The sequence below is a fragment of the Lissotriton helveticus genome, chromosome 7, assembly GCF_964261635.1.
Source record: "Lissotriton helveticus chromosome 7, aLisHel1.1, whole genome shotgun sequence".
Classification (NCBI taxonomy): Eukaryota; Metazoa; Chordata; class Amphibia; order Caudata; family Salamandridae; genus Lissotriton; species Lissotriton helveticus.
In genome coordinates this window covers 1,682,705,130-1,682,730,325 of record NC_136068.1, presented here as the reverse complement: position 1 = coordinate 1,682,730,325, position 25,196 = coordinate 1,682,705,130, and the positions used below count along the sequence as shown (strand labels likewise).

Below are 25,196 nucleotides of genomic sequence, written 5' to 3'. Positions count from 1 at the left end.
GTGCAATATAGGACACGATGTTGCATAATCTGTCTAAAAGGTCGAAGGTTTTGAAGTCCTCAATAACGTCATCAACATGGGTAATTGTGTCAGTAATTGTTTCCTACAGGCTGACATAGTTATTATAGGCAGATCAAAATACCTGAGTTTGCAGTTTCACCTGGCCTTTCACTTATAAAAAATAAGAATAAACAATATGCATATATGTGTTGCCGTCCACACAGTGCAAACCTAGCTAAAGAAGCCATGGGGCACTGTACATTACATGGGGGAGGGAAAGGAGCCAATCTACAAGAATGTGTGCATCAAGTAAGTATTACACAAATACTTTTCACATATTTAGACACAGGTAGGTTACGTTATTTGTCTAGAATCACAGAATGTTGACCTTGAACTTGTTGGCCCTGGTTCTAAATAAATAGCTGTGGTTACTATGTCACATGTGCTCCATTTAACATCTTTCATCACTTCTACATTTCACTTCCTTTCATTTCTCCATCTTCAATCTTTAAGTAGCTTGTCATTCATGTAACAGCACATGTACCTGTAAGGTATAACAGACGAGCAAGATAGTAGACTTTTACCATTCCTGCTGCTGAAAGCTTATAGTTATACACAGTTATTAAACTTACCAGGCAGTATACATGGCTCGGGGTTTTTACAAGCGTAGGCATCAGATAGCTTGAGTGAAAATGGCATATAGCATTATATTATTATAGATGATGAAAAGCATCCATATAAGTTACATAATACCTCAAACATCACAACAGCATCAGTCAGTGCACTCTGGCTCCAGTAAAACAATATCACTAATACTTTCTCTAACTCAGTTTGAATTCGCTCTCACATTTTAGTTTAATCTAGAATTTAATAATGCCATTACAATACCCTCAACTGTCTACATAGCAGGAAAATAAAATCAATTTCTACCATATTCAGGCATTTCTTTTTTAGATATATAAACTCCCATTCATATACATATACATGAATCCCTAAAGATCACTTGTTTATTAAATTAATTTAAGTATTCAGTGTAGCCCACCCATCTTATGCCAGGGGTGGGAAATGTTAAACCACTTTGTCAAAAATTACTAATGTCAAGAATTACTAAAATATGTTGGTGATTTGCACAATTGCACCAGGACTACTTACAATGAAAGGACTCAGTTAAGGCCAGGGTGCCCACAATATGCTAAAGATTACTGCTAACTGTACACCAAAGCCAATATTCTGCCATGGTGACCACCATCATGCTAAGAATACCTGCATAGTATCAATAATTGTCATTGTGGACTGTGGACCAGAATTATGCCAGTGGTGGGCAACATCCTTCTGAGGATACCCACAACATGCCGAGAATGAATTTAAGTGTGCAGTAGCCAGACCTATTTAAACACATCTTGAAAAAGAAATGGAAAATATTTCACATTCAATTTTCTGAGTTCTAAAAATGCCATTTTTTAGTATTACAAAGTAAGCTGTACATTCCTGTTAATGAATTAGGTTTACAAGGTCAAGTTGTTTGACACTAAGAAAATAATATCAAGCAGAGCTCTATGATAAAACAGAATTCTATCTATATTTGTTGTGATGCTCTATAATTAAACAATGTATATTTTTTCCAGTATACCGATAACCTTCAACATTTTTCTGACAATTTGATTATAATTTTCATTGTGAGACCAAGGACTTGAAGATATATATGTACATTAGATTGAAACACCGACAGGCCTCCCTCGGCATGGGACGCCCGGTCACAGGTCTTTTGCCGCCACCCTGGTCACGCTGCAATCGCGGCTACTTCTACTGTGAGCAACCTGTCACAGCTGACTGCCACTGAAACTACTTTTCCCAGGGGGCATAGCTCTCGCGGCAGGAGCCGCGCATCATCCTCGGGCCAGCTGGCACTTAAAACACCTACAGGCCTCCCGCGGCGCGGGACGCGCGCGGGCCCGTCCTTGCCGATCATCGCCCGAAAGAGGCTGGGCTGGGCCATGGCTCTTGTCTGTTTGCTGTGATATTTTTCTGTATGAAGGTACTGTACCCCTGATTTTTATGCACGGACTGACAAAGGGAATTGTCTCCATTTATATCGGTGCTGGACCAATTGAAAATTAAGACCACTGACGGATCAGCTGCGTATTCGTAACGAGGGACTTTGCGCAAATATTGATAGTCCCTATTGCATTAAGCGTGTGATTGAGTTTATGACTAAGTTCAGCAGTAGTAACTGAGGAGACATCATTAATTCTATTAATATACTAAACATGCTATTGGGACAGTATGGGGAAGAGAAAAACATCAACCATACCACAAAAGAAGCAGAGTAAAACGCGGGAAGGTCCTTGCCTATCTTTATTAAATTATCTAACAGGTGCGATGGGTGCAATAGAAAAGCAAATCTCAACAGTAGAGGAGGCCATGAACCCAGTTAAAAACAATACTATAGTGGGCCCCACTAGAACTGTTAGTGATAATGATAAAGTGAAAACTGATCACCAGATGGGAAGGAGTACTGTCCAAGAAGGTAGTAATGGATGTGTCGTGAATATCTCATATCATGTCATAGATAGTGAATCTGAGAGTGACCCCCAACCGCCTTCAAAGCGACCCAGAAATCCAGATAATCTACCAAAGTAGAAGAGAGCAACCAGCTCAAAGGGTCCAGTACCAACAAACTTAAAACAAACAAAGGCGCCAAAGAAGGGCAGGACTCCTGCATCGAATAAAATGTGTGGGTGGGAAAAGGCGTTATCTAGCTCAGATTCCTGCACTCAGAATGAAGTTCAAAAAGTGAGTAATAAACTGAAAGCTCTTGATATCTATTTGAGGGAAAATCTAAATAAAATAAGTGGAAGACTGGTGGCTATAGAAGATGTTCTATCCAAGTGTCAAAATGGGTGTAAGTTACTGTTACATATATAGATTTACCCCGGCGGCAACCCCATATACACCGGTACTAGCTAATGTCCCTAGGTTGCGAAAGGGGATGGTGGAGTCATGCGAACATTTGAGAAACTAATCGCTATTCTGCCTCGGGGCTAGGACTGACCTAACCGATAGACTCTTTAATGAGTTTAAAATGGCAAGAAGGGTAAGCTGGATAGGAAGGGGGCGCAAGGACATGGCTGGTGATTGTGTGATATTAAACTTTAAGGCCCCCCATTTAATTCAATCAATCTTGAGCAGGGTGGGCAGTAGACCAATTTTGGCAGAACAGATTAACGTTGTTCCACTAGGATATTTTTATAAACCCAGCCATTTTGATTGTGGTGCACAGAGTAGGGTGGTCCCGATGATAAATCACAGTATTAGATATGGTATACCCATTCATAATCGTTTCTATGTTCTACCTAGCCTGGAAGAAGTGGATTGACAGAAGGGGTCGGATAATAATGGATCCAAAGCTAAGTATCTGAATAATGTATTTGAGAAACCCACTGTTGTCTTAACCCCTATTATGAGTATTGGGGAAGAAGTGTCAATGATTTGTGAGGTCGAGCAAGTTACGGGGAGAGAAGACTTATTCAGTCAACATGATATTGCAGTACACGATGATACACTAGACACAGATTTGGTAGAGAGTACTTGTAGGGGAAATATCCCCCATTAATTATGACTGTGCCAATACTGTCAACCTCATTGGGGGACACCAACCTGATGTCAAGTTCAGAGGAAACTTTGCATTCTAATATTTGTGACAAAGAAAATGGGAAATGTATTCTTATGTTTTGTAATATTGCTGGTTTAAAATCAAAGGTGACAAATGGACTGTGGAATGAGTTTATTTAGAAATTCGATCTCATAAGTCTGCAGGAAACCTGGGCAGTTGAACCGATCCATATTAACGGTTATAAAACCCTGCAAACACCCGCTATAACCTCCGTGCATGGTAGGGCTAAAGGGGGGCTCTGCACCTATGTCTCTAACCTAGCTAATTTAAAAAAAAATTGACATGTTGTTCGAGGATCGTTTTTATCAGATTATTAGTTTAGTGGTTGATGAAAGCTGCACAGATATAATAGTGAATTATTATAACAATGTCCCTAACAATTTACTAGAAGGGATTGTAATGGCTATATGTTGCCATTTGCAAAATTTGCAGGAGGTAGGGAGTAAAGATCTGATTATAGTCTGGGGGGAGGATTTTAATATTGCTCTCTGCCAATATGTGGATACTGGGAATTGTGGAATAACATATGATATGGAGACTATCTTTCCGCATTTCCTGCATACAGGGTATGGCGGTAGTTTAAATGAAATTGTATTTCAATTTGACCTGTGTTTTGCCAACACTTTAAGTACTCCCCTGTTCCCTTTTGTCCTACTTTTAATAGCCGTGGAACTTTTTCTACAATAGATTTTATCTTGGTTTCAAATCGGTATAGTTCAAGTATTGTTGACTTCTGTAATCATCAGATTGCACTAAGCGACCACTTTGCACAGAGTGTGGGTATCTTGCATTTTAGTCAAGAGAAGAGTAAGACTAATAGTCCCAACCCTATAATAAAGAATATATGCCTATCTAGGCACAATGGTCATACTTTAAGTTGGGATAAAGTGGAACCCAAAGATTTTATGGTTGATGTTGTAACAAATTGTTATGTTAATATCATGGCCTGCCTGGATGATAATACCTCACCCAAACAATTGTTGATGGTTTTATTTATATCACAGACTACATTAAGAGGGCACTTACTGTTAATGTAAATAGTAGGAAAAAAATCACAGGATAAAATGTTGGTTTGATCCAAATTGTACTAAGGCCCATAGAAAGCTTAAGCAAGCCCTACACATGGAAGAAAAATATAGGGATAAGTTTAGAGAGGCACAGAGGGAGTATAAGTGCACCCTAAAAGGGAGACGAGACATGCTAAGAGCAGATGCATGGATAGTCCTACGTGAAGCCTCTAGTGCTAGAGATTCCAGCGCATTCTGGAAGGCAGTTAACGCACCATTTCTTGGGGATAATGACATAGCAACAATTGAGGCGGCAATTCCAGATCATCAGTGGATAGAGCATTTTTCCACTTTGTATGATGAGCTATTCTTAGGGTCACATGATAGTACAGCTGCTGAGGCGGACCAAGGCACATTTCATAGGGATCAAGAAAAATCGCACCATTTTGACCTAAGTGAGGTAAACCTGGCCATTGCTGCAAGTACAGGTGGGAAGGCAGCAGAGCCGGATGGTGTCCCTGTTGACATTTTTAAAGCTAATATTACCTTATAGAGCCCACTGTTGACACAAGTGTTCAATGCTTGTAGTTCTGCTGGCTTCGTTTCGACATAGTATGGGTCTATTCTGGTACCAATATTTAAAAAAGGGGATAGGTCCGAGCTGGCTTGTTATCAACCTATATCGCTGTTGGACTCAACAGTGAAAATTGTGGGCCGGGTCATATTGAATAGACTCCAGGATTGGGCGGAGGACCGGTCTGTGTTAAGTGATATGCAGTTTGGTTTTTGTAAGAAGTTAGGCACAATTGAGCTGGTCCTTAATCTAAATATTTTAATGAATAAATACAATAAAGCAAAAAAGGGAGCACTGTACTTGGCTTTCGTTGATTGCGTAAGGCACAACAAACTATGGTTTACTTTAGAGGAGTTGGGTGTCGAATCAGTTTTAATTTCTTTTTTAAGAGAGCTATATTTAGGGGCAAAGGCAAGGGTAGGGGTCGGTTGGGGAATGCACTGGTCACCTTGAAGTGAGACGAGGCGTGAGGCAAGGCTGCGTCCTCGCCCCGTTTCTTTGACCTTGAAAAGGTTTTAGTTCAGGAATGTAAGGACCTACCAGAGGCTGGTAAATGCCCCATTCCCGCATTGTTATACGCTACCGATGTGGTCCTAATGGCCCGTACACCATTGGGACTTCAAACGGTCGTAACCAGTTTTGCAAACTTTATGTCAGAACAGGGCCTTACTGTTAATTCAACTAAAACTTTTACTATGAATTGTGGATCAGGATATAAAGACTAGATCAATTTTTATTGATGGAAAACGGATCGAAAGCACAAAGACATTTTCCTACATTGGAATTTTATTTGACCGTATGGGGTCATGGGTGCAGGCTGTTAAAACAAGTAGATCATTGTATATAAAAACTTTATCTGCACTCTCAAATTTTAGTAGGAAATTAGGCAGACGTCCCATGGTGGAATTATTAAATATCTATAAAGGGAAATGTGTTACTGTTGCATCATATGGAGCGGGCATATGGCGGTATGCAGACGAAAGCTCTCTTCAGGTAGCCGAAAATATGTTCCTGAGATTTCTGCTAATGGTTCCCAACAGAACCTCCTCCTTTATATGCCACACAGAACTAGGTTTGTCATATCTGGAAGATATTATAAAGATTCAACCTGTTCTGTTGTGGCATAGGATATGGACAACAGAAGAAACAAAGTTTAATCGTGGGATTTTAGAAGATTGTAGGAGCCTGGATGGGGTGGTATATATTACATTTCTGTTTTATGTTAAATTGTTTTTATATAACTTAGGCCATCAAGAATTCTATGATGATCCACTCACCAAGGCTAGGCTGTCCAGGAAAAATCTCAATAATGAATGTTTGAGATATCTGAGTGAACAGAGACTATGTGCTGAAATGAGTAAAACCACGGTGCAAGCACATAATCTTACATTAACAACTCTTAACCTGCAGCCATACCTGCCTGATAACGAATGACTACGATAGATTTTTACTGATGCGTTTCCTCCTGGGTACTCTATATAGATCATTAAGTTTCCCAACTGTAAATGGCTGTTCAAAACAGTTATGTAAATGTCAGTGTGATGTCATCTCTGACCAGTCTACTACATACGTGATATTTTTCAGTAAATTCTACTCTGTACAGAGAAAAATTTGGATCATCCCTGTTTTAAAAACATTTGGTATGAGGTCCTGTCGACCAGCACTTGTGGCTCTCCAACAGTTAGAGACAGAATTTGTCGTAGCCTCTATTAGTGCCTTTTTAAAAAATGTTTTTAAATGCAGGAAAAGGAGTGCGATGTGATCAATTAGTTAATGAAATTATGATTGTGTATGAGGTGCCATGTATATCAGTGTAAATACTAATATTTGTTTTATATATTTTAACAATGTTTTTATTATGTGCTTTTACGGTTCTATGTATATATATATATATATGTAACCGAATAAAGTATTATTGAATTGAATCGAATTGATTGAAGTGGGTAGATAGTAATTTGTTGCTGTTGCAACATGTTGCAGTTGTCACGTTGAGTGCAACGGTATGCACAGAGGTGGTTCCCGTGCTCATTGTGCCACTGGAACCAAGCTATGTCAGACTAATTAGCTTGTGTTGTGTTGTGGTTCAGGGAGGCCCTGACCTTGCAGTTTGGGCTGGACTGTTCTTAATGGAGCAGAGTCATTCTGATTAGCATATGGTTGTGTCCAAACTCAGATGGCACGGTGGGCAAAAAACTGTGGACTGCCGTGCAGCCACCTTGTTATTGCTTCAGTTAATACCCAAGTGTGACAGGTAGGCCCAGACATGGGTACCGTGCTCATTGTGCCACTGGAACCAAGCCATACCCAACTAATTAGCCCTAATCAGGTCAAATCAGTTCTTTTGTTGTTTGTGCCTCAGTTCAGGGAGAACCTGGCCTGGAAGTTCTGGCTAGACTCTTCCTATTGAAGCATAATGGTGGTCCGTAATGGTGGTCCTTAATCCATTGAATCATTTGAGGATGCTTTCTGTTGATTAAGCCAATTAGTGCTCCACCGACGGAAAGTTTGGGGTCTGCCCATCTGTAAATGAGTCTGGTGATTTAAGGGTTTGGCAGTCCGGGTAATCCTTCACGTTTGTGACAGAGTACCATGTCCACCACTCTCTAAGTCAGGCCCTAAGTCCAAAATCTTTCTTTTTATTTGTAAAGGAGATTTAATGGCTTGATTAAAGTTGAAGCATTTCAATTATTTAGGGGGAAATAGTTCTAATTCAACTTAAAATCCTCAAACCATAGGTTATTGAAGTTTGACAGTTGTTCATCAGTTAATTATTTGGTGATCTCGTCAATGATTCTGTGATTTAGGCAAATGATATACACCATGCACATAGTTAGGTTATGGAATCAGCTGCAGATTTTCAGACGACTTTTGGAATTTCAAAAGTAATGAATTTTTGGGGGTTTATGATACTGCACTGCACGCTTTTCCTATAAATCAGAGCTATCACACCCCCTGGATAGTTTCCCCTATTGACTCTAATAATGTAATTGTCTGAAGAAACGTAGGGCCCAATTTAATGTTTGCGGGTCCGGATACTACATCAAAATTTGGAAAATAGTTAATCCACTATAACACAAGTGCCATTGACTATAATGATGGTTATAAAGTGGAGTACGTGACCCTGACACATTTGCGACAGAGCTTTACATCCGCAAAATTCTACTAAGGCCCTCCCATGTCAATGATGACTTGTTACTGATAATAAGCTCAAGTTCCAGTAATAAAGATCATATCTAAATGTATGTCTGTGATGGTGTCAAAATATAGTCTTGGTGAATGTTAGCTGATCTGCCATAGTGCAACCCTGGCTCTAGATAAATAAAGGGGTATCACCAGATGAACTCACAGATATGTAACATTTTTCAACATCTTACAACTTTACCCTAGTTGGTTCTGGCAATTTGTTTCCTCTTTCTGAAATGGCATTTTTAAATGTAGTTTGTAATTTGTCTTTTAATGTATTTGAATGTTTTTGTACTGCTTCTGTTGAATATAAGATTCCCAGCTGTTCAGAATTTAAAAAAAACTGGGTTTGTTTTGAGTTTAAACAGTAAATTTGAATTTCTTCCAAAAACCATGACATTTTTCAATGTATTAAGTTTGGAGTGGGAATACTAAATGTAACCTCGTCACTTTCCCCAATGTTGTTAAGTTAGCCTTAGGAATAGTAAATCTCTCTCTTCCCCAACAAAATCCACCAGTTTCTCCAACGTGGTTAAGTTTGAATCAGAAAGACTAAATTGAATCTCCCTATAAATCCAACATGTTTCCCAAAGTGGTAAGGTTTGGATTGGTCGTAGTAAATCTTATACCTCAGACTTCAGCACTTTCCCCAATTTGGTAAGGTTTGAAGTTGAAACAATAAGGGTAAGTTTGGAGTTGAATTAATAAATTGAAGTCCTCCAAAGTCCAAAACTTTCTTAAATATGGTTAACTTTGGAGTTCAAATAGTACCCTCCCCCAAAAGTATAACACTTAACCTATTGTGGTTACGTTTGGAGTAGGAAATGTAAATGCGACATCCCCAATCCTCAAAGTAAACACCAATGTAGTTAGGTTTAGAGTGTCAATAGTAAACCTAAGCCTATCCCCCCAAAGTTCAATATTCTACAGTGAGGTTAAGTTTGGAATTGAAAATGTGAATCTTGACCCCTGCCCCAAAGTCAGACACCTTCTTCAGTGTGGCTATATTTGGAGTAGGAATAGTATATTTAATCCTCCCAAAGTCTAACACTTTACCCAATGTGGTTAAATTTGGTGTGGGGATAGTAAATGTAACCACTACAAAGTCCAACACTTAGCGCTATGGGGCTATGGGTGGTTTATCGACTGTAAATGTAACCTCCACGCAAAGTCACACACATAACTCAATGGAGTTATGTTTGGAGTGCTGAGTAATGAGTGTTCAATAGAGGTATGATGGGAAATGGTCATGACAGACATTTTGTTTGAGCTGTCATGGTGACCTAGAGCCCAGTCCAGTGTTGCTGTCCTGCAGTGTGTGAGATTCTATACGGAGACCATTTACCCAGAGAGTGGTTTGTGCCTACCCTCAGCTTCAGGATCTCATTGCTTCTGGCTCAAGTATGCAATACTCTATTCGAAAATACCAAGAAGTGATCTAATGTTTCAAATTTGACTGGCGGATGGAATGTTGGAGTGGAGCGGACGCTGAGATGTGTGTTGCAAGATGGGAACCCAGCATTGCTGTGAGACTGTTCTGTCCCCTATTCACTTCCAGACTTTGTCTTTGAACTGCTTGACTGGCTGTGGGTCATACAAACTGCTTTTGGCTCTTTTCCTCTCTTGGAGGATTGATTAAGTGATCACATTTATTGTTTTTAGCTTTCCCATAGAGTGCTCAGGGAGTACATTGTTGCAGGAATAAGATCCAAGCTGAGAGTGCCTGCAGTGGATGTTTTCACTTTATCGAGAGTACACAGACATATGATTTCATAGCTGATACAATATAGTCGATTCATCCACTAAAGAGGGATTGTCAAAAGCTGCTATCCTCCATTAATGTATACACAAGAAGATAATGGACAGAGTGCTGAAACTTTTCAGACACTTCCCCCAGTCACAGATCTAGGTTGAATCCATCATCATTCTTTAGCTCACTTTGCCACCTCAGTTCAGACACAGCTCTATGCAAATCAGTCTTGACCCTGTGCCTCACAGGAACAGTCCAGCCCGAACTGCCAAGCCAAGTCTTACCTGAACAGGAAAAAAGCATCCTGGGACTGGATTCGGGGTAACTCCCCTCATCAGCCAGGCTAGCTTGAATCCAGTGGGAAAGTGAGCAAGGGATCCAGCTTTTTGTTCCTGGATTCAGTGGATAACGACACAACCAATACCAAGGTGATGTCTTTACTCCAGCAGCTCATTGTAGAAATTCAGGAAATTAAGACAGCGCAAGTGGATTGGCCCCTTCTCCATATTCTTTTTGCCCTATTTAGTTAACATTATATTTGTGCCATTCTCAGATTTATCCACCTTTTCTGGGGAGACTAAAATTAAATTGTTTTCGGATTATATAGCCTTATTTTTGCTGTTGGAAATTGGCAACATATAGATGGCTTTACAGAACACAAAAACACACATTCCCTTAGGAGGTTATAAAATAAATGAATTCAGATGAAAACATTGCTACTTAATAGTTCCCCCGATATCCTAACATCAAAATTAAAGGCAAATTATAATCAAAAACTGAAATGATATCTGGGAGACCAAATAGTGGGCCAATATATATTAAATGATATACCTCTAACGTATAAAGTTGAAAAGCTGTTCTCTATTTGGAAATCCCTTCCCTTGTCTCTGGTTGGCAAAATAGCTCTAATTAAAATGTCTATTATGCGATTTCTTTGTTCGATTTTTGTTTCTTTAATGGAAAATGGGTTAACACGTTTACCTCAAATTGGAATATATTCTAACATCTTCTGCTTGGAAATAAAAAAATCATGCATCAAGATAAAAATCCTTCAGTTGCTAAAATGCGAAGTTGGATTAAGAATGTTCAATTTTAAACTCTATTTTGTAGCTTCTCTAGGATTGCAGATGCAACGCTACATCATGCTTCATCTCAATTTGATGACTCTTTGTTTGTTAGATATGCTAAAAAGCTGTGGAAGAGGGAGTTTGCCCAGGGTAGTAAAAAAGCCCAAGGCACCTAAAAAGGACAGCTACAATTCCCTGCAGTATATATAAGCTAGTAGGCACAATCTTTTTTTCAGTGTAAGATTCCAAAGATCCATGTTATGTTATACACAATTGTAGAGCACACTGCCACCCAGGAAGGTATCCTGGTGTTGAGCAGGTTTGAGTCAAGCCATACCTAGGGCCTTGTGGGACTACGTGTGTATTAATCTGTATCAATTAATTGGATGTTCACTGAATTTATTGTGTTAAGGAGGGCAAATACTCAAAAACACAATGCATGAGGCACCAACTTCCACCATTAAAAAAAAGTTTGGACTGGGAGTATTATTATTATTATTACTGAATCTTATATAGCGCCTGGTTACCCTTGGGCATCCCCGCGCTCAACCAGAGAGAAACGCTACCACCATAGTGCAGGAACTAAACAGAAAATAGGATAGTTTTTAAAAGTTTACGGAACCGAAGAGTGCTCGCTTCCGAGCGTAAGTGCAGAGGGAGAGAATTCCACAAGGTGGCCACATTTATGGAGAACCTTCTGCCACCGGTTCTTGCCTTCCTCACCCTCTCAACCTGCAACAGATGTTGATGATCAGAACGGAGAGAGCGGGAGGCCTTGTAAGGCTGAACCATATCCCCAAGGATGGGTGGGCCTACCCCCTGCAGAACTTTGTGGGCGATACAAAGCGACTTAAATTTCACCCTATCCCTAACAGGGAGCCAATGCAGCGCCCTCAGCGCAGGGCGAGCAGACTGACGCCTGGAGAGACCCGTCAAGAGCCTTGCGGCCGCGTTCTGCACTTGCTGCAATTTATTCAGGGTAGATTCTGGGGCGCCTAGAAACAACGCGTTGCTGAAATCCAACCGCGAGATGATAAGCCCCTGTACGAGTAACCTTCTAGAGGCCACTGGGAGGAGAGGTAGAATCTTCCGGGCTGATCGGAGCAGGCCAAAACACACGCCTGCTGTCTTTTTTGCGTGAGTTTTAAAAGAAAGGTCCTGCTCGAGCCACACCCCCAGGCTCTTGATCTCCTGCTTGGGAGTAGGTAACGGTCCAAGGCAATCGGGCCAGCTGCTGGGAGATAAAGATGGCGGGGAATTCCCCAACAGCATCAGTTCCGTTTTGGAGCCGTTAAGCTTGAGGGCTGAGCTGCACATCCACGTGTAGATCTTATCCAGACACGCGTGCAGCCGGTCGGGTTGGTGAGCCGACCGGGAAAGGCCTACCACCAGCTGAGTATCATCAGCGTAGTAAATCTCACCCTCCCAAAGTCCAATATTTTGTGCAATGTGGCTACATTTGGATTGGGGACAGTAAATCAAACCCCAACCCTCAAAGTCCAGCATTTTATCAAGCTTGTTAAACTTGGGAGTCCGAATTTCAAATCTATTCCCTCTAAAGTTTTAGAGTTACTCAAATATGGGTAAGTTTGGAGAAGAAATAATTACTATTTTTGAAATTTGTTTAAGTTGGTTACTTTAGAGTTAAAAAAAATGTATTTTATTTGTATATTTTAACAATTTTTATACATTTGTAAATATATTCAATATTTGCATTTGTTTTGGGTTGATTTTATATTGTAAACAGGATTATTATTTCATATATTCCACCATTTGTTTACTGCAGGCTTTATTTTGTAGTCTGGTTCCATTATTGTTTTTATGCCACCAAATTTGCAGGTTTGCAGTTCCTTGTTGCTGTTCTCTAGGAAAGAATCATTTAATTTTAATCCATTTTTTACCGTTACTGTGACTGTAGGGAAGTAGTAGATTGCAAGTAAAGTCATTATTTGTATGCTAGTATGTTTTTAAGGTTCTATTTATTGTTGAGTATTGCCCCATTTGCTGCAGTCAGCCAATTTCTGTTTTATTATCTATCTAATTTTCAGAAATCTGATTTATATTTAACTGTCTATAGGTGTGCTAATTTTTACCTTTGGAATGTTTCTCATTATTTTCTTTTACAGATGATTTTATTGGAGTCAAAATGTTTTGTAAGGTGAATGATCTTTGTTTTACAAGTAACATTAGATGGGATCTTCCAAACAACAATGGCCTCATTGCGATGTCAGTTGGAAAGGCTCCGAGCGGCACTCGGTTTGTCTGCACCTGTGTAAGGAGCCATGTTTCCGACTGGCTCAGAAACATTTCTGACCGACCGAATATGATACAAGGTAACTGGTCGGCCATTCTGAATCGATTCTGCCCGGCATTCGGAGAGTCTTATTCGGTCGGAGCTGAATCGTAGAGCTCTATGGACCACGTTTCCACCTGACCGATTACGATGTCTGAATTGGACAGCCTTTCCGAATTGGTCTGTCCGACATGGATCGGCTGTCAGGAGTCAACTTTGTAGGCCCTTAGCAGGCCCCCCTTCACCCTTCACCTTTCTAGCCATGCACAGTGTTGCAGGCACCATGGAGTGCCTGCAACAGGGTGCAAGGTTTCTGCAACCACCCCTTTTTTCAATGGAAGCCTGTGTTGTCGGTCATAACATAGGCTCTCATTGAAGTCAATGGGAGTCTGATTGAACGGTGTTCAGAAATACTGTAATCGGTCAGTGAGACCCCCTGAAGCCGGGTCGGTTGAAAACGATTCCGACAAAGATTGAGGCCCTATGTATTTTATTTTACCTTATTTATTTGCAGTTTTCCAGCTTATTTTTAGTATTCATAATCTTTTTTGGGTTTTGTGTCTCTTTCCTGGATTTTATGTGGTCTTTTTGGTTAGATTTTTATTTTTATTTTTGCGTCTTTTATTTGGGGGTAATAATTTCTAGATATTCCTGATGTTATGTTTCATACAGATGCTAAATATAGGCTCAGGTAGCAACCCAACCTTTCACCTATATTTCCTCTGCTATTACACTACAAAACAGTTCTTGGTACTGACCTTTTACCTAGTTACGGTAATGCCTAAAATGACATGGGGTTTTCTCTGAAAACTAGCCTCATTCATTATGCATGAGGATTCATGGAATCACAGCAGGACACAGCTGGACACCATCTCCTGCATAATAACTATGTATAAGGGTTGTTCCTTCCGTCATCCTAGTCCGACATGACACAGCAAGGTATATCCTCTGGTTGTCCCATATTGGGTATTTACACAAACACCACAGTTTAAAACCTTAGTCATTGTCCACAGAGCACGACATAGGAAAGGCCCCAAAAAAATAAGAAATCTGATTTTGTCCTACATCCCAAAGGACAACTGCGCTCTAGCGCAGAAGAGAGGTTAGTTCAAACCAGGGTATGTAGGGAAAAATGGGGACGAAGATCCTTTTCTCATTTGGCCCCTAAAGTATGGAACTCCCTCCCACTGGAATTGAGGCTAATAGAGGGGGAGCTACAATTCCGCAAAAAGGTAAAAACATGTCTGTTCATGCAATACCCATAGGGTCTACTGTCTAATTTCAGTATCTGGTTGCATAGCGCTGGGAAGCCTAAGGGCAGCCATGCACTTTACAAATCCTTCATTCATTCATATCTGCTGAGGCAAGAGAGGACAAAAGGACTTCAATACTGACACACTGACACGAGACGTCGAGGTTCCTGCATGCAGCCTTCCAGCTTGTCTGACATCCCTTGCGGGGTGTCCATCTTGAGATCAAGACAGGGTCCCACAATCTCTCACTTCAGGTAATGGAGTTGACTTTATCCTAGAGGGATTCCTGGCTGGCTTTACACCAACATACATGCTAGGTATACTTAGGTACATCTAGGGTCACATCGTAGGAGTGCACTTTTATTACTGTGTTGTATTTTTATATTTGCCTGTATTCCTTGTTTTAGCACTGTGGTAGGAATCTACCATCCTTTTACTCTATTGGTCCTTACTAATATTTATATCTGTTTCTGTCTAATGCCTGTCTCAGCCAACCTATTTTACATTAGAATGGTGCTGGTTCAATAAATACTTGTTGAAAAATGTCCCCACAGTTTATTCTCTATATCTCTCTGAGAGAAAGTGAGCAGGAGTGACTGAGCGAAAAGTATTGCACTGTTTCCACGATCGTGAGGGATCAGGGTTGTCATGTTAGATAGTTGCAAGAACTATTCTCTCCTTGATAAGAGGGTTTCTAGTGGCACTGTGAGCTAGCTGGTATACAGGCTAACATACCCGGTGGAAGTGTCTAGAATCAGTCTAGACACCAATCTTACAGTGTATGTTGTCTAAAAGCACAGATACTAAAGAGGTTCATAGGAACTACATAGGAACTACACAAGTAGTTCAGTCGTGCTGTTCACAGAGAGCCCTACTCACATTCACCCAGAGACGTCTGGAGTGGGAAGGTGTGAGAAAGTGCCCTCTTTCTGCATGGTTGCCTCTGCTTTTTGCTGAACTGCTGATGAACTTTGACTCAGTGTGCTCTGAGCTCCTGCCAATCAGGTACCCTATGTTCTTTCCCGAAAACTGCATTGAAGACCAAGCCAACTGGCACTCTATGGCCGCATGTTAGCCTCTGCAGGCTGCGTATTTTGGTGCAGAACAAAGTCAAGAGTCGACATGGCACACATCCCTGTGTGCCATGCCTACAACCCACTGCCCTGGCATAGAGTATATGGTGCTGGGAGTTTGTTGTTACAAACTCCACAGTACCATAATGGCTTCACTGAAAACTAGAAGTTTGGTATCAAACTTCTCAGCACATTAAACCCACACTGATGCCAGTGTGGGATTTAATGACAAATGCACCATCTTAGAGATGCCCCCTAAAAAATTACCCAACGCTAGTGAGCAGGCTGAGTGGCTGCTCCCCAGCTGCCACCACTAGACATGTTTCTGGACCACCTAGGTCGAGAGCCTGCTGCTCTCAGGGGTCTGAAACAATGCACATACTGGTATGAGGTGCCAAGCCTCCTCCCCCAGGATGGGCAGGGTCCACGAAGGGGAAGCTTCAAAGGCTTGCCACCATTGTGAGCTTCCCCAGGCCTTTTGCTGCTTCCAGAAACTGGTCCCCACTTGTTCTGGCCTCCACTTCGGGTGGGAGAATCGGAGGGAATACCAAGTGAGGAAGGTAGGCGTGCCCACTTTTGCCAGCCCCATCCCTCAGGTGGTTGGAGGCGAGGTGAAGCACAACTCTCAGTCCCGCCAATCTTTCAGATGGGGGACTCAACGAACCAGAGTGAGTCATATGCCATCCTCACACTGGAGGGTGGCATAATAGGTAAGGTAAGGTAGGTAAGGTAAGTTTATTATGCATAGTTAATTAAAACCAGTACAAAACATTTCACAGTAAATACATTTTTTTTTAAAAAGAGTAAAAAAGTCTAATAGTTGTAGTCATTGTTTTTGTAGTATGTAATAAAAGACCCAAAATGATTATCTAACAGTCTTTTCCGAGGGCAAGGGCAACATGAGTCCTTGCGACCTGATGAACGTCTGCTACTTGCCTATGTGAATAGTCGCCAGTAGTTGGGGTTTTGGCAGTCTTTGCTCTATCTTTGCCAGGAACTTGACGTATCTGCAGTTCAATTTGGTGTATGCAGGGTTCAAGCAGGCGAGTACCGCTTGCCATCGGGTCCTCGTCCCTATTTGCTTGAACTGTTCCTTTAAGAGCTGTTGGCGGGCTAGTCGAAGCTCTTCGCAGAGACAAGTCATGTGCAGTATGTCTCCCTTTCCTTGGTTACACAGTGGACAGGCTTCTTGGCTGTTACTCCCGAGCCATGGTGGAAGATGCTCTCAGCTAGGCAGGACCCCTAGTCTGTGTTTCAAGAACTTTAGTTTTGTGGTTTTTGAATAGCCCTGGCTGAAGTATACTTGTGGCGTCAGGGATTTGTACGTGTTTAGTGTCATCCATGCATAATTCCTTTTTGCAAAGGTGGCCTTGTCCTCTAGTAGAGATAGGGATTTGACGTTTTTCCAGACTAGTTTTTTGAATGGATTATCCCCCAGTTGCATGTCCCAGAGTTCAGTTGCTTTGACGGCCCCCAATGCTGCCTTCGGGTAGGATCGTGCCTGGGATGCGTACCTGTTTTGTATGTCTTGCCACAACAGCGAATTAAGTGAGTCAATCGTGGCAGAACGGAGGTTGTGGCAGCAGATAATGTAGGCTCCCTGTCTTGTAAGATCTTGTTTTTGCAAGCCAAACTCCAGCCTTAGTTGCGCAGGGGAGGTGTAAGGCGGAAGCGAAAACATTGTTCTGTAGGCTTTTACCTGAATGGTGTCTAAGTTTCCAGAATCTCTTCCTCGTAATGCCTCGCTGCCGTAGGAGATTGAAGGGAGTAACTTTGCCTGGATGACTTTCAGGTAGGGTGTCAGGGTTGGCCCTGACAGTTGGTTGGCTACGTTTTTCAGTGTAGCGGCGATCATAGTCCCTCTTCTTTTTGTTTCCTGCATCTGCTGGATAAATGAACCCTCACAGTCAAAGATGACTCCCAGATATTTGTATTCCCGTGATAGCTCTAGTTTTTGGCCGCCCAGAGTCCAGAACTTATGGTGTTTATTTTTGGTGTTGACGGACATCGTGCACATTTTACTCAGATTTATTTTTAAGTTGTTTTCAGTTGCATAACTGTGCATTTCGATGAGTAACTTCTGAAGGCCAGTGTGAGTATGGCTGAGAAGTACGACATCGTCCGCGTATAGTAGGTTGCTTAGAGTTTTACCTCCCAGCCTTGGGGAATTGGAGTTGCCTGTGTTGAGTTGGCTTGGTAGATCTGCCATAAATAGGTTAAACAGTATAGGGGCAAGCACACACCCTTGTTTGAGGCCTTTGGTGGTGCGAACTTTGGATGACAAATGGGTGCCGCTTCCTAGCTTCACCTGCACCCAGGTATCAGAGTGGAGGAGCTTCAGCATGTTTAAAGTCGGTTGCGGTAAACCCCGTTGTGCTAGTTTCCGCCAAAGCCTGTCTCTCTCAATATTGTCAAATGGTGCACTGAAATCGATATAACACAGGTGCAGCTGCAGTTTTTTTGTTTTTAATGCGTCGATAATCAGTGACATGGCCAGAATGTTGGTTGCTGTTCCAATGTTTTTTTGCGAAAACCAGTCTGGTTCAAGGGTATGATCTGGTTTGATTCCGCCCATAACACAATCTCCTCTAAGATGGTTCCCGCAAAGTATTTTGCCTCGTTGTCAAGGAGGGTTATTAGGCGATAGTTGTTGGGGGTCGTTTTGTCGCCTTTTTTGTGTATGGGGACTATCGTCGACCCTCTCCAAGAGTCTGGGATGCGATTTAAGATTCTGATTTCCGCGAATAGTGGTTGCATGATGGTGGCCCATTCTATGTTTTTTTCCTTAAACAGGGCTGGCGGAATGCCGTTGGGACCTGGGGCTCCTTTTTTCCTGCCCTTGCAGATCTGCTTTGCGATTAGTGCTATCTGCTGGTCGTCCGATGATTCCAAGGTTTCTCTGGGCTGGATTTGCTCTCTCTTGGTGCGTGACTCTGACATGGGGATGGTATTGGCTAACTCTGTGTTTTTTATTTCTTTGCTCTCCTGCATTTCCCAAGGGATCATTGAAATGGCCTACGAGGTAGTTGGTCCATGACTCTTCTGTGATGTGAGATCCTATGTCCTTATGTTGTGGGTGTAGGATCTTGTTCACTGTATGCCAAAAGTGGGCACTGTTATTGCTTTTGGTGTCGTGTAGTAGTTTTGCCCAGGACTCATTTTCTGCGTCTTTTTTTATTTTCCATTTTGTGTGGTTGAGCTCAGCCCTTTGGTTTTTCAGTGTGGATCGTAAATATATGTTTTGGGGCGCTGATCTCAACTTCCGTAGGGTCCAGTTTACGACCCTTTTTTGTGACCTTAGTTGTATTCTTGAACCATTTTTTAGGCCGGTTTTACTGCTCTCTTTGTTGAAGTTGTTTTTGGGGGCGGTCTTGGTTGCCAGTTCATTTAGCAAAGATTCTGTATATTTTTCCCAGTGTGAGATGTGCCCATCTGCATTTGGTTTTTGTGAGTTATATATTTGAAGGGCAGTGTCGACCAGAGTGGATGCGTTGGTTGGTGTGCATTTGATTCTTTTTAGATTGATTGAGTAAATCTCCCCCAACTTTTTATCTGACATGATTGATGTCGGCGTCTTTGATGTCATGTGGCATTCCTGGGGGCGATGGTCACTTTCGCCTTTGTCCCCCATACTGAAACCCTGGATTTATGGAAATAGGGCCAGACTTGCGAAGGTATAGTCCAAGATGGAGCTAGCTGTTTGTGAGTAAAATGTTGCAACTGGAGGGGAGTCGGTCGTAAATCTTCCGTTTAGTGCCCGAAGATTTTGATGTTCTAGATCTTCGAGTAGGGAGTTGTTTTGATGCTTTCGTCTGTTTAGAGGGGAGCTTTGTGTTGGTATACTGTAATTTGTATTCAGGGCCAGAGCCTCCTCATCTGAAGATGAACCAAGTAGATTTGGTTGAAGTCCCCTGTCAGGATGATGAGTGGGTTTTCCATTTGAGTAACGTACTCCGCCAGTTGGTTCGAGATTTTGTACGAATCCTTAGCTCTGTTTTTGGGATGAACATATGCGTTGACTATGCATAGCTCTTCTTCTTTTATACCGAGCTGTAGTTTTATCTTTATTGTTAGGGTTGAGGATGTGGATGAGTCCATAAGAACAGCCGATGGTATTGTTGTGGTGGATACGTATGTTGCCAAGCCTCCTGACTGGTGTCCAAATCTGTTGGTTCCAACTGCTGCAGTAGAGTAGCAGATGAAGCCTGAGATGTGCTTTGTGCTTGTAAGCCAGGTTTCTTGCAGCATTATTATATCGAATAGAGAGATATACCGTAGAAAATCCGGGTCGTCCATTTTTGATGTTAAGCCATTTATGTTCCAAGAGCAAATGCGTATGGATTGTGCCCCTCCTCTTTTGTCGTCTCTAGTTTGTTGGTGGCGTCAAGCCTCTTCGGGGTGTATGAAGATCGTTCGCGATAGAGTTTCTCTTGTTGGTGCGTGATTTTGACATGATGCTCCCTTTACGCTGGCTTCTGCCCGTTCCCTAGTGCCGCGGGTGTTCAAGTTTAGCGGGCTGTCTTGCAGGGGCTTAATAGTGGTGAAGGTACGGGTCTGGTGGTTCTTTGAGGCTGAATTACGCCTGCCCGTTGTAGACGCTGGCGCAGGGCCAGTAGTCTCCATCTTTCTGTCTGTTGGTCGTTGCCAGTGGCTGTTGTCCCTTGTGTTGGGTGAGCTCCCCAAGGCACCCTTGAGAACACTGGAGTTGTATGCCTGTTGTGTCACTGATTCAGGGCTGATTCTCCTCAGAAGAGGTGAGGGATAGGCTGGTCTTTGCTGAGGGACCAGGTTAATGCCCCAGGTCTTAAAGTGCTCTGCTTCTGCTGCGATTACATCTGCAACGGTGCAGGAGGACCACATTGTCCTTGTCGCTTCTTGGCTGTTCGTATTTAAGGCAGGCAGAAATTCGACGGAGATTAAGTCCTTGGAGCTTATCCCCCCCAGGTTTGGAATACATTCCATTAGTTTGAGAATATTGCCTTGGTTCAAGAAGTCCTGCCGGCCTTAAGATGTGTATTCCGGGTAGAAGACAAGAATCTCGGTTGATTGTTGTTTGGCTCCTTCCACGTACTGTTTTGTTGTTGTGTGAAATGTTTGAACTGCTGAGCCGCAGCCAGACTGAAGTTCGTGAGTTGCCAAGAGTTTGCCATCGCCTGGCGTAGTGGAATTGTCTGTTCTTGCTTTTGTTGATATTGGTTGCTATGGTGCTATTTGCATCACGATTGGCCGTTTTGCCTGTGAATGCTCTGTCTGGCTGGGGGCAGAGTGGATTGTTGTAATGGAGGTGATTCTGGTTTGATTCTCATGTTTTGAGATCGGCATGGAGCCTAAGTTACTTTCTCTGGCCCCCTCCTTGGAGATAGGGTATTGAGGAGGTTGAGTTGTAAGTCCATTTTATCTGATTGGTATTGCAGTGCATCTACTGCTAGCTGGATTGTGTTTAGCAGTGAGAGCCAGGTTCCGTTGTTTTGATCTTTTCCCCGATCTTTTTCATTGGGGGGATGGGCGGAATTATTGGGGTTGTTAGCTGTCAAAGGTGAATTGAGGGGATGAAAGTCTTTAGGGTCTCGTATGTGGGTCGCTAGCATATCTGCCCAATCCTGTGTATTGGAGTAGGGCTCTGTTGCCCTGCCGTCGGTTTTCTGACTTAAGTTATAAGGACTGGAGGACGCCCTACCCGAAGGGCTTAATGTTGAGCCGTAGTTTACCAAGTCTGTAAATGGTGGGGCGCCTGCGCCTGCTGCTGTGTTATCTGTAGGTCAGCCCTGGGATCCCCTTTGCTTAAACGGCTTTGAGAATTGTCCGGTTTGTCTGGATTTTCGGCTGCGTTTAGAGCTGAAATAGGTTTTAAGTTGGCTTTGGACTCTACCTGTGAGGGTCGCAGGACGTTGCCCTGGCTGTGAGTAGCCCAGTCGGCTGAATAAGTAGGTGGTGGTTGCTGTTTGGAGGTTGAATCGAGGGGCTTTCCTCTGGCAGTGGGGGTCTCCAGGATCTCAGATAGTCTTCTTGTACTTGTATTCCTGTGTTCTGAGTTGCCGCCTTGATGAGGAACGTCCATGGGGCTTTCTAGGGCTAAGATGCTTGAGATCATTTCACAGGGTGGAGGTAATGAGTATGTTGGCCTTAGCGGTGAGGGGAGCAATGGGGTTTGCAGCCCGTGTAGGTGTTTGTTGCTCGAGAATATTGCCGAGCCCGTGTCTTTTAGGAAATCAAACTTGGTGTATATTTTGGGTTGATGAAGTTTTTTTACGGTTTGTGGTTCGCTTGCTTGTGTCTCTTGCGACAAAACCGTTGGTGATCCCTGTGTTGTTTCGGAGTTGATCACCCCCGATACGTGCTCTATTAAGAGGAAATTGGGCTCCATGCCTGTGGGGGAGTTTGGATTTATTTTTTCCTTGTCCTTTTCCTTGTTCCCCTTCCCGTTTCCCGTTTTCGCCTTAGTTTTTTTTTTCCTTCGGCTTTGACTCCGGGGGCCCCCTGGCCTTCCCAGACCTCATGCTGTTAGTGGGCCCCCACTGGATGGTTCGGGGGCTCTTCTGCGTGTAGGGTATTTCCCTCCCGTTCTCCCGCTGCGCCGCTGTGCTTTCTCTCTACCTTGGATCTCCGAGTCTGTTGATTGCTTGGGTGGTTGGATGGAGTATGAGAGGTGGGCGGAGGGGGTCGTAGGGGGTGGGTGGTTGCAAGCGGAGCACACAGGGGGGCCACTGGTCAGTCGGACCTAGTCAGACTGCATGTCTGACAACCCCCCCCCGGCTCTTACTTTGCAGGTGCCTCTAACAGGCAACTGCACTCGCGTCTCACCCTCACCCTTCCCCGGTACCTTGAGCTTTTCTGTGCACGTTGGTGAGTTGCCTGAGCTCGCAGACTCACTTTTCGTCCTCCTTTCCTCCTTCCTCCCTCCTTCCTGCTGGATGGGTGGGATAGAGTTGGGTAGTAGGGTAGGCGTGCGGTGCAGGGCAGAGCGGTTTTCGGGGTTTTTTGCGATGGTGGAGGCGGTGGCTGGCAGAGACTGAGACCCCCGAGCCACAGATCGTAGTGAGGGAAGCCCGGTGTCAAACTCGGTGTCGCGCTCCCCCTGCGCCTCACCCCGCCGTGCTGCCGTATTCCCTCGCTCCCGCACCACACTACGCCGCACTCGGCTCTCTGCTTCTCGCCTGCTCGCCGCTCGCCTGCTCCTCGCCTGCTGCACCTCCCATGACACGTGTACTGTATCGCTGCTGTGGGCCGGCCAAAATAGGGTATACCCACACCAAGGAAGGTACCAATTGGTCCCAACCTTCACTTACCTGTAACACCCCTAAATCTAGTATTTAGGGGCACCCCTGAACCTTGCCTCCTCAGACAAGAAACTACTACAAGAAGAAGAAGGACTGAACAGCTATGCCGAAGCTAAGAACAGGAGGACACCCACTGACTTGTCCCCAGCCCTACCTGCCTGTCCCCACCTCAAACCTGCACAAGCAACACTCTGGTGTCTCCTGTATTCAGCAACCTCAAGAACCTATGAGGACCTGCCTTATCTTCCAAAGAAAATACTTTGCCTGCCGTGAACACTGGATTTGTTCACCCACAGACTCCAGCTCCGACAAAATCCACAAGTCTGCAGCACTCTGCAACCGGCCCAAATTTGAGTGGCCCAACACCACAAGGAGATCTCCCCTACGATCCTGACCCTAGATCCAGTGATCCCTGACCTGCCACAAGCCTCCAGCCGATGCCTGCAGCTTCAATCCGGAAGGTCCACCCAACTGCGACTGGGAGCTGGTAAGAAGATCCCACCCTAAAAGACACCCCTTCACCCGATGCCCTACAGCCTTCGGTGGCCCTACCGATGGTGTTTAGCCAACCCCCAGCAACCCAACTTACTTCTTCAAGTGATGGTCGCTCCCAGAAGACCTTCGTCCCGAGCCTGCAGTGTATTTGCAATCTGGGGAATCCCCATTGAAAGTAACGGGGCACCCGATGACATAACAGCACCCTGTACTCGGCCGCCCTAGTGCTCTTAGGGTGTACCCTGCACTGTGTAAGAAAAGTAATCTGCAAAGTAATTTACATGACCTGCTATTGAAAAGTCATTACAAAGTATATGTACAATATTCCAAAGCATTTCATTACCAGTTATTCTACTGTAAACAAACAGAAGTATATATACAACTGCAATTCAATACTGTATTATCACTGCAAAGTATAAATCACTTACCTGTACCAGGCTTGCTTGGTTCTAGGAAATAAAATAACTAAAAGAATATTTTTATACAAAACCAATTGGTCTGAAGTTAAGTCTTTGAGTGTGTGCAATCATTTGCTGATTGAGTGTGTACAACAAATGCTTAACACTACCCTCTGATTAAAGTCTTAACCCGTTCCGCGCTCATGACGAGCAAAGCTCGTCATGAGTTACTGCGCTTGTACGCTCATGACGAGCTGAGCTCGTCATGTAACGCGGCTTTTTGAAAAACGCAGCGCACAGCGGGAAAACCGCTAGCGCGCATTCGGTTAATGCTTGCACACACTACCACAAATAGAGAGTAAGGTGCTATCTACTTTTACCTCTGCCTACCTTTGGGGTTTAACTGGACTCTGTGCACACCACACCTCACTTTGGTATATTATATACAGAGCCAGCTTCCTAAAGAAGGGAACTATCGACCACAGCTGAGTAGGCATGTCCTTTGTTATTGCCAGTAGGTTTATCAAGCATGAAGGACAAATTGTTCCTATTGTGCATAAAACCTTTTCTCAGTTTCGTTTAAAATGTCCTTGTAAAACCGTTCTTTAAAATAATGGCAGATGAAGACACCACTGCGCCAGCACAACGTGCAGCCGCAGTGAGGGAGGAAGAACAGGAAGGGGAAATTAATATTTCAGAAAGTGTCAGAAATGCCCTTACTCTAAAGCTAGCCGACTATGGAGTCTCAGCTAGGGGTGGGACAGTCACATTCATGATGGAGGTTCACGAATCATACAGAACAGAGTAATTCTATTCATGGGTTAAATACCCACAAGCAGATGCACAATCACACACATTTCATTCTTACACTGAAGATGAACGACCAAATGAATTTTGTCCATATGAGGACATAAACTGGTTTAAAGGCCAAATACAGAATGTGTATGGAGCCTGCTCTTGACTTAGGGATGAAATTGTTAGGAAATGTTGCCCAGGTATCAGCTATTATATTAGCTAACATTAAAGGCAGCAGCAGTGGCAATACGCCAATGCCTGAGGCACTTCACTGCTTTACTACAGCAACATTAATTACCTAAAATTATCTTGGACCCCACTGCTGAACTAGGTAGAGATAGTTTGAGAGCTAGAGCAT

The 25,196-nt window shown here is 43.2% G+C and overlaps 1 protein-coding gene across 2 annotated transcripts in view; it reads left to right on the top strand.

The window, feature by feature from the left end:
* Nucleotides 1-25,196, top strand: part of LOC144767617 (putative methyltransferase DDB_G0268948) — a 365,886-nt gene that overhangs the window by 113,552 nt on the left and 227,138 nt on the right. The window lies entirely within an intron of this gene.